Below are 9840 nucleotides of genomic sequence, written 5' to 3'. Positions count from 1 at the left end.
CATGCTCGCATGTTCCCATAAATCCCAATGGTTTTAAGATTTACGGACGTAATCAAACCCAGCTATTAATACTATCTCTTTAGCTTTTTCTTGGATTTTAAGCTGAAGAGTGTTTATAGCCAAACATCTCACAAACAAAAGCTTTAACATACCAAAGTAATGGTTGCTATAAGGCCTTTTTTTGTGTGAAAAATGTTGGGTTTTGCTACCTTAAAAAGTAATCTCTACCGGATGCACCAGTTCTGCTATTATGTACTGATGATTCTGTTTGCAAAGGAAAAGATCCTTTATGTCAAAAGTCAACCTCCCTCACTGAAAACAGAAACTGAATCCAGTTGCAGTAACTGAGTAGAATGCTGTATGAAACTTGTAGATAAATACAAGCACTTCCTTCCTTTTCCCTCTCACCTTTTCTCTTCCCACCTTTTTTCCTTTTCAACTTTAATTTCTTTATATTTTATGTGTCGCAAGAAACTGCATGATAAAAATGTTACGGTTGAGATCTGAGAATTAAACCAGCGTCTAAAAATCTTGTGCTGTATGTGCTTTATGTCTGGTACCTAGAAAAAAATGTGTATTCTTGTAAGTAAGAATGAAAGTGCTTATAAAATAACGTACAAGTGTGGCCCCAGTTACAGGACATTTGATTTACTTGGAAAAAAAACCAACCAAATTTATGCATTTATATGAGGAAATACACGTGTGTGTTTATGATATGTTACAAGTACCAACTGCAGTAGACAGATTGCTTGACTTTTCTCTTTTGGAGGATAATGAAACTCACATGTTGCAAGAAATATTTGGATGAGTAACACAGGTGAGATATTGATGTTATTAATGTTATTTCAGATTATTACTTCCTCTGACCTTTTTATTATTATGACAAAAAAATACTTGTGGCTGACAAAGAGCAGATGCTTAGAACATAACTTATTTTAATAGCAGGAGAAGATCCCTTTGACCTTCCAATCATGTGTTCTTATTTCCACAGATTCAAAGCTCTAGTTTTAGTTAAAAATAAAGCTCTAGTTTTATTTAAATTCTAGCTTTAAAAGATGAGGGTGAGATGAGTGATGAAACAAATCCTAGATTTTTTCCATTCTGTTTGTTGAATTTGATAGATCTCTAAAGCATGTCCTCTGAGAGGCAATTTCAGACACTTCTCTTAGCATCGTCCAATTATGCATTGGCTGCAGATCACTGTATCTATCAAAGTGTCACAGATGCTTTCATGTAGGCAATATATTGCTTTTTCAGACCCAAGAGAGGGGAAAAATCAGGCACCCCGGCATTTTCTCCTTAAGTAGGTGTTGAGCAAATTAGCCCCATTACAATTCAGCATGCATTAGTCCATTAAAGAGCTGAAGAAGATTCCTTTGTGTAAATGACCAAATGGTTTCATTGTATATTTGTATTAGTCATTTCCTGTTGTTCTTTAAAGAAAGTTCTTGATACCTGATATATTAAAGATCTTAATTTCCACATGAGCATAACTTTAAAAAAATCATTTAATGAGAAAGCATTCCCGTATATTTAAAAAGGTAATGAATTATTTTTAATATAATCAGATTAAATTACTTTTTGCTCAAAGTACACAACAGTTTCTCAATTTGCAAATACCAATATAGTTATCCTATGATTAATGTGGTTCCCTGTATCCAAAAATTCTCTTTCTTCCCCAAATCATTTCTGCTGCTGTTCCCAGGTTCAATGGTAGACCATGCAAAAGAGCAGCTATTTGGGCCCTCAGTCAGGGGACTAGGACATCTCACCTGGAATGGACATGGTCAATTCAATTCAGCAGGATTAGGGCTCTTCAACCCTCTTGAGATACCAGACTGAAAAGCCTTGTGGCAATGAACAGGTGCCTTGGCTATGAAGTTTGCCTCTTCTCACACTCCTGTTACATAAGAAGTTTAAAAATCAACCGAAAACGTAAAGAAATTGGAAAAAAAAATGTATGCTCAGTTGTCTTCTACCACAGAGTACGAGAGCCAGCGAGGCCATCATCGGACAGGAAACGCAAAACAAGAGGCAGAGGTGCTGAAGAAAGACCTTGCAGAAACATGTAACAGATGCAGAATTAACTTATCAAGATTGCAAAGGAAACTGTGAAAATTCCTGCAGAAAACTGTTGCAGACAGTAGGCAGTGACAAGCTGCTCTGTTCCAGGGATGGTGGGAAGAGTAAAGGATGTAGTTCAAGTGCAGAGCTGGCGCAACAAGCTGATGGGGATCATTCAGCTCAGATCTTCTTTCAGCTATTTTGCACACGGAAGAGGACCTCGTTTTCTAACCAGTATTTGACACTCATTTTTTTCAGCTGTTCCAGTCTGATGAATAATACAGACTCTAAATCACCATCCTCTGCCCAACAGATGCTTTAGTCAACCATCTTATTATATATTAAATAGCTCATCCACTGGGTATAGGTCATTAAAATTGGTTGCTCCTGAAGGCTAGAGTTTCTTCTTGCGAGCCTGGACCTTCATTCCAGGGTGTAATATCTTCAACTAACTAAAGTTGCCTCTGATTTACGTCAGCTAATCAGGTTTTTGTGTTTTACTTCTTCATAAAAAATAGAAATATAATGGATAAAAAAGTTTCTCAAAGAGTAAATATCCCGTGTGTGATACAGCTAGGGAAATCTCTAGATATACTTAATGCTGCTTGATGAAATACTATTAGGAGTATTAATTTTCTAACTTGATTTACTTCAATACTCTAATTCTCTTAGTATTCTTTTGGTAGACCACTGAGGAGAGAGAAAAGAACAATCCATATTTTTCCATTTGAGTAGCTGATAAGCAAATTTTCCTGATTGAAATGTGCATCAGACCATTTAGAAAGCTGAAGATTACTGTATGTAACAGAATGATTTTAATACATACTTACAAAGAAAGCAATTTTCTTTTACTCTGTAATACTAATTATCCATTCAAAAGAGTCTGAATTTTACATCACCATGACTTTTTTTTTTAAATAATTTCATTCTCTGATAAAAGGAAATGAGATTCCTTTATACTAGGTCTTTATTTTGACAAAGATGCCAATTAACTACTTTATACCGTTTAGACTTCACTATTATGTGGATCAGAAAATGGCTTCAGCTATTCTTTTAAAATAAAGCAGCAATGTAATATATTATAAAAGCTATTCTAATCTCTGTGCAGTAAAAGGCCTTCATAAATCACCGAAAGCTCTCTGCAGCATCATTTTCTTGGTTTCAGGCTGGGCTACGAATCCCACATATGTTAATACTCATCCCATAACCAGCAATTTATGAGGGTTTCCCCTCTTGACCAGAAGCTCACAGTCTCCATTGTATTATAAAAATGTTATTAAAAAAAAAACACATGGAAAAGGTTCTAGTTTTGTAAGGTCACAGAAATATTGCACAGATGAACATAGCTCCTGAGCTGACAGTTACACATGCTGGAGGATAGTTTCCATACCATAATTTCACTGACAGAATAAAATCAACAGCACATCCCCCCAAAATGGAAATTTTATGATATAAATCTCATCATGGTGATTCCTTTATAGAAAAAAAAAAAAAGCATAAGATGGCTAGACATGGTCCTTAATTTATCTGATTAAAACTGTATCAGTTAAGCAATTCTAAATGAACTGAAATTGTTATACTGAAATAGTACATACACAAAAGTTGCAAAATTATTCTTTTCCAGTCTCTGTTGGTTGGCATTAGAAATCACAGTACTTGCAATTGAAAAATGATCGTGTGTCATTTTAGTTATAGGTACGCTGCTCAGAGTGTGTAGGGTTTCTTCTGATTAATGGCTATATTCTGCTTTGAATATCTGAAATCTGTCAAAGAATTTTAACAGGAAATATTGTTAGCAACAGTGAAGAAAATGTATCATAACACTGATATTTTCCCTTTCCCAGATGAAGAATTCAGGTCTCTCTTACACATTACATATTAATACTTTCTGTTTAGTTTTCATCTCCTTTCTCCCACACTGTGCAGTTGAAATGGTTCTGACTGATCCGTCTTTATGAAATGAAAAACTAGTTTACAAAGTGAAAACCCACACTGTATCCTTAAAAGAAGATGATAGCGATCAGTGAAAGGAATTTACAGTTAAGATTTCTAAATCACATCTAGCTTCTCAGAAAGCACCAGAAATTCCAGAAATATATGCAGAAATGGTTGCATTTGTGCAACCCATCTGCTGTCTCCCGACCAAAGCTGCCATTTTAGTCACTATTGTGTCCCTGTCACCACAGCGATGAAATCCATGTAAAAACCTGGATAGATACTGATTGATTGCTGCACCTGATGTATAATTCTTCCCAATCTGCCTTCCATTCATTATTTCTTAAATTGCTATAAAATAGCATAATTTATTATAACAGATAGGTATGTACACACATACCAATTACAGCACCATCAGGAAACATTCAGAAATAAGTTGGTGGTTATTTTTTAAAAGAACTGAGAAATGAAATTATTTTGTACTATTTTTAAGTAACCATTCCCTACCCCAAAGCTATTGCTACGCTGTGGAGGGTAAAACTGAGGGGCAATTTGAATCTCACTTTAAGCTGATGTTCAGCTTCATTATAGATTAAACTACTTTACCTTTAATGAGTATTCTTCTTTTCAAATAGCAAACATACAGCACATGAATATGTTTCACTTGTCTTTAAGTTTCACTTTTCTTAAGTTCAAATATCCATTAACATCAAATATTTGCCCACTTGCATTAAGCCATTTTATTTGCAAATGCAGATATTTCTCAGCTTTTTAAATACCTCTATACATTTTCCTTCTAAACACCTAGATTTTTATAGACTATTTCCATATGTTTTCTTCACAAATGGGGAATGCTTTTTGGCTCTTCTTCATTTAGCAAGGTTGAGACTTTGTCACAGCAGTATTTATATTTCTACTTTTTCAAATTTCTTTTAGCTTGAGGTTTATGTCTCTCCAGCTGCTCTTATTGACCTGAACTTGCTGAGGTTGGAGGTTCTTCACTTTTCCTGCTGATGGAGGAGTGGGGACTCAAACGGCCTTGCTGTGAGTACAATGGGCAAAATGAGGATTTAATTTTGGACAGGGAAGGAAAAGTCGCTGCCAAAGGTGCCTCACCCTTCCCTGCCCAGCAGGAAATCTCGACTTTCTCCCCACGCATTTAAAAGGAGGCGAGACACGGCTAAATTCCTCTTTACGCTCAGGAGAGATTTCATCAGCGCAGCCAGCGGAGCCCAGACAGCTGCTTCCCTCACCTTCAACTAAACGTGCGTTTTGTTCGGCTACTGCAATTCAACTTTTCTGCGTTTTTCATGTATTTGCTGCCCTTTGCAGGCTACACCGGGAGCTGTGACCCAAAGCTGCTTCGCAGCACAGATGATGCGAGACACTTGCCTTCTCAAGCAATCATCGGGGTAAAACTGGCCGAATGTGAGAACTGATTTAGTTCTCCCTTTGCCCCAAGTAGTCAGTGGGCTTGGATGACTCGGTACACACGAGGAATATACCTTGAACGCAACCTGTAAGAGAAAGTGCGCTTTGAAAACTCCCTGGGGTGTTTTTAATCACCGAGAGCTAAGCTCACCTCTGATTCAGCCTGGGCCAGAGCTGACAAGTAACTTGCCCATCTCGAGCTTAACACAGGGACCTGGAAAAGTCTGAGATAAACATGGGATGTCATTCCTGCTTTCTTCAGCCATAGGTGACAATAATTCCTTCTCGCCTCTAGAAACTGCAGGCTATCTTTCCCCCAAAGCAGAGGAGAATGGCTAATAGGAGGAAGCCAAGACTAGCTGCTGTTTCAAGTCTGCTTTTCATCTATAACTTCAGGTGAAATGCACGTAAATTACTGCTGGAGATGGATGTGAAAGCTACCTATGGAACTGATGTTAGAGACACTTCATAGCGGCGTTCCTAAACGTGTTCAGACGCTTAAGTCACATTGATTGCAATTCAGACACTGGAAATCCCATTGGGCATCCATATGTTTCTTTGGGGGGTATGAATATCTTTTAAAATCTGCCCTTAATTACTTGTCTATTCCTTCCACATGAATGCAAGGTGCAGATATTTATACAAAGGGGACAAACTTCACCCATCTTCACGGATACCTAAGTGAAGCTTCGAACAGCTCAAACTTCATAAAATTAATGTCAGATGTCTTTCACAGAATCACAGAATCACTAAGGTTGGAAAGGACCTTCAAGATCATCAAGTCCAACCATTAAACCAGTGCCTTTAAAGCTATATAAGACCTGTGACAGACAGCTTACAGGGAACAAGAGATAATATGAATTGAATTTGTGTCATGAAGTCTGAGATTCATGTGACCGATCTGAACGTGTTACTTTCTGTAAGTAATGTTACTTCGATGTGTGATAGCGGTGGCAATTGTGAAGCCAGATAGATTAATAAACCTTTTACCTGTTTTAACCTGCCATGAGATTTCATAATTTTATTTGTGGCTAGCCTTCCTGATCATTACAAATGTGCTTCTTCCCAAGAAATTAAAACTCCTGTGAAGTGCCCTGTCCAAAGCGTCCAAGACATAGCTTAGCTTCCTACAGCAACACTCTCGTTAAATTTAGAGCCTTAATGAACCAAAGCTTTTGCGAAAAGACGGCAATGTTCCACCAACACATCAAAATTAGGGACCTGGTGTACCATTGTGACTTCTTTCCCCCATTTCTCAGAATCCTACATACTTTGAAAGAAGATAGCTTTAAAGATAGAAGACTGGCAACCAACCCAAATTTTATTCTATAGAAAACAGAATAACATTTGTTTCAGTATATTGCAAGACTACTTTCCTTGAAACTTTCTCTTCCACTTCAGCCAGAGCTGCCAAGGACAAAATATAGATGGGGGAAAATTTGTATTATTGATCCTGATTGTATTTAGTATAGGGAAGATATATATATCTTCTGGGTCAAAACACTGGTCACATTTTTAACGCATTCTCATGCTGCAGAGATACCATCTTATATTCCGTCCAGGGGTCAACTGGCATGTCTTCCTTTTATTCTTCACATTTTAACTAGGTCAAATATTAGACATCCTGAAAATGAAGTATAATCCGAAACGAATGTATCAACCTTAACTTCTCTCTTTAGTGTCTGATGATTAGAATTTTTCCTCGTGCAACCGATGCTTAATGCAAAGAAGAAATCTTCCTTCTGCCTTAAAAATTTCAGCAGCCTGGGTGATTCGGAAATACAGCACTCAGGATCCTTTGCATCAGGCTAATTATAAGTGAGATCCCAGTTTCTGTCCCTAAGCAAGACCACATGGAGAAACGGGTACACTCAGTAAGAGAAATCTTGGTTCTCCTGCAGGAATGGCAGGATCCTCTAAAATTGCACAGGTCCTTCCTGTTTTTGAAGCATAAGAAAATCTAGTTTTATGGCCAGAAATTCACAGTGTCATTTAGTTTCAGGCTCAGGGAATGAGCCCTGTTCCCTTTTTCTAGTAGTGCAGACGTAGCTGCGAAGAAGTCGTCCCTCCTGTCCTATCCAACAGTGGCTTCGGCCATGGAGAAGTTGCAGGTTTCAGGAGTGAGTGAACTCTTCCAGGCTCCTCACCTACTCCTTGCCTATATCATCATATGTATATAGTGAATCATCATATATGTGCCCTGGCATTTTATTTATATATATATGTGCATATACACACACACCTATATACATGTATACACAGATCTGTATATACAGATACGGTCATCAGTTTTCCTGCCTTCTACCCAGCTTCAGTCATAGTCTTTCAGTATAATTTATAGATTCAGCATCATACATTTTCTGATTTTACTAAGGCAGAGAACCGAAATGGAAATATTCAAATAAAATATAAAGGCCAGTGCATTTTATAAAAAACCCTGTTATAGTACTGACAGCTCTCACTGTGCGGCTGGCAAACACATTTGCCCCCATCTTTTCCATCCACTTTGTTCTGCTTCACTCCCGATGTGCTGTGAAAGACATTCAGAAATCCAGGGGTGGAACAATATCTTAAAGAAATGCTCAGCTCGGAGCCTCCCCAGCTTTGCTTACTGAAGTTACAGCCTTTCCCATGAGACCTTGTATAATCACAGCAGTTACTTGGATGGCTAAATAGACGCCTCCCTCAGCACCCCCATGTACAAATAACACAGTCCCTGAAGGAAGATATTGCCAGAGTGGTGAGGGATTGCTGAAAGGGGAAATAGGGATGATAAAGGCAGTGAGGAGGTTTTTCCAATTATTTCTTGGGAGAGAACTTGGCTGAGACATGTTTCTCTTGCATAGAGAGAAGTCACTCCTCGAGCCTTCACTTAGAGGGGATGGAAAATAATGTAAGTCCTGTGGTTTACCACACTTTCTCTTTGAAAAAAAGTGGTTTATGGTAGGGTCTTCTATAGGATTCAGTGACCTTTTATTTGCCTGAAAAACATTAAAGAACCTGAGCAGAAACTTTTTTTTGTATTTGGGTGGCATGTAAAAGAAAATGAAAGTGGGGAGGAGTGAATATTTATTCCCTCCAGTGCCGTATGTTTGCACAGGAGTTTTCCCTATGTTTTTGACTTCTTATTTTGCTGAAATGAGTTATATAGGGTCAAAAATCACACATTGAAGAGTGAATAGGTATATATTGGGAAGTTTTTCTTCTGTGCATTAAATGGCAGAGATATATATTTTATATATAAAGTTGATTCTTTAGTTATAATTTTTATTTCAAAGTAAAGACAGAAAAATTTCTATAACCTTAAGTTTTATAACATTACCCTCTCTTACATAGGTTTATGCTTAATAGTATTGTTCTGATATAGACTAACATTTGCTTTTGAGAGTTGAGAAAAATGGATCTTATTTTAATTTTTTTTTTTAAACAAAGGGTTAATTAAATCTGTTTTGTTTGTGGAACGTGCTGGAGTGTGTTTGGTGAATGCTTTTATCAGGATAAACTGTTGGGCGGATGAACTAGTAAGTGAATATTGGTGGGGAAGTAAATTAATGAATGATGCAATCAATAAGAGAACACAAATTCGTCTGTCGGTGGTGAATTGGCAATAGAAAAGAAGACAATCTTTTGAAACTCACAGAAACAGGTCTCTGATGAAGCGGAAGAGAGGGAACATTTCAGGTTTGCATTTGAAGCTGCTGCAATAGCTTTTATCTCCTAAGAGTGGCTGACGTGTGTGCAGTTCACCACAGAGACAACAGGTAAACCTCTAGAGAAATGATTTTAAGCGGAATAGAGCTGTACGCGATACAAAGGTGTTTTGTTGGGATGATAAGGATGATAAACTGTGGAGGTAACCAGAACAGAGACCTAACAGGAACAGTTGCTCAGAACGTTTTTGCCATGGTACTGGTTTTGTTCCTTTACCATGGCCCATAAGTTTTGATTTTTTGTTGTACTACATTTTTATTTTCTTTGTAATTGACTTGACGAGAGAATATTTTCCTTATCCATGGAGAAAAGTTCTTTGACATTTGGATTCCTTTCTGTAGGATGAAAAGGGCAAACGATGAAGATAATCATGAATAGTGAGGAACTTAATAATGACATTAGGTATGTCATTATTAAATGACGTTGTTAAATGACATATCTAATGCAAATTCGTTGTTCAGAATCGACTTCTGATAGATACATTCTAATTTATTTAGAAAAATATTTCTGTGTAGAAAAATGTGGCAGACAAAAGACCATGTAATTTGAAAATTTCATACAACTGTGAATGATCAAACTTCTGGCAATCAAAAATAAGATTTAGATTTTATGCTCAAGAGAAGTTTTTTTGAAAACTTCCATGTTAAATCTTTTCTCACTGTATTTTATTAACAGAGGTTTTTTTCAGATTTTATTTCA

This window comes from Phaethon aethereus, assembly GCF_964289735.1.
Source record: "Phaethon aethereus genome assembly, chromosome: 2".
Lineage (NCBI taxonomy): Eukaryota > Metazoa > Chordata > Aves > Phaethontiformes > Phaethontidae > Phaethon > Phaethon aethereus.
This window is presented reverse-complemented; position numbering follows the sequence as displayed.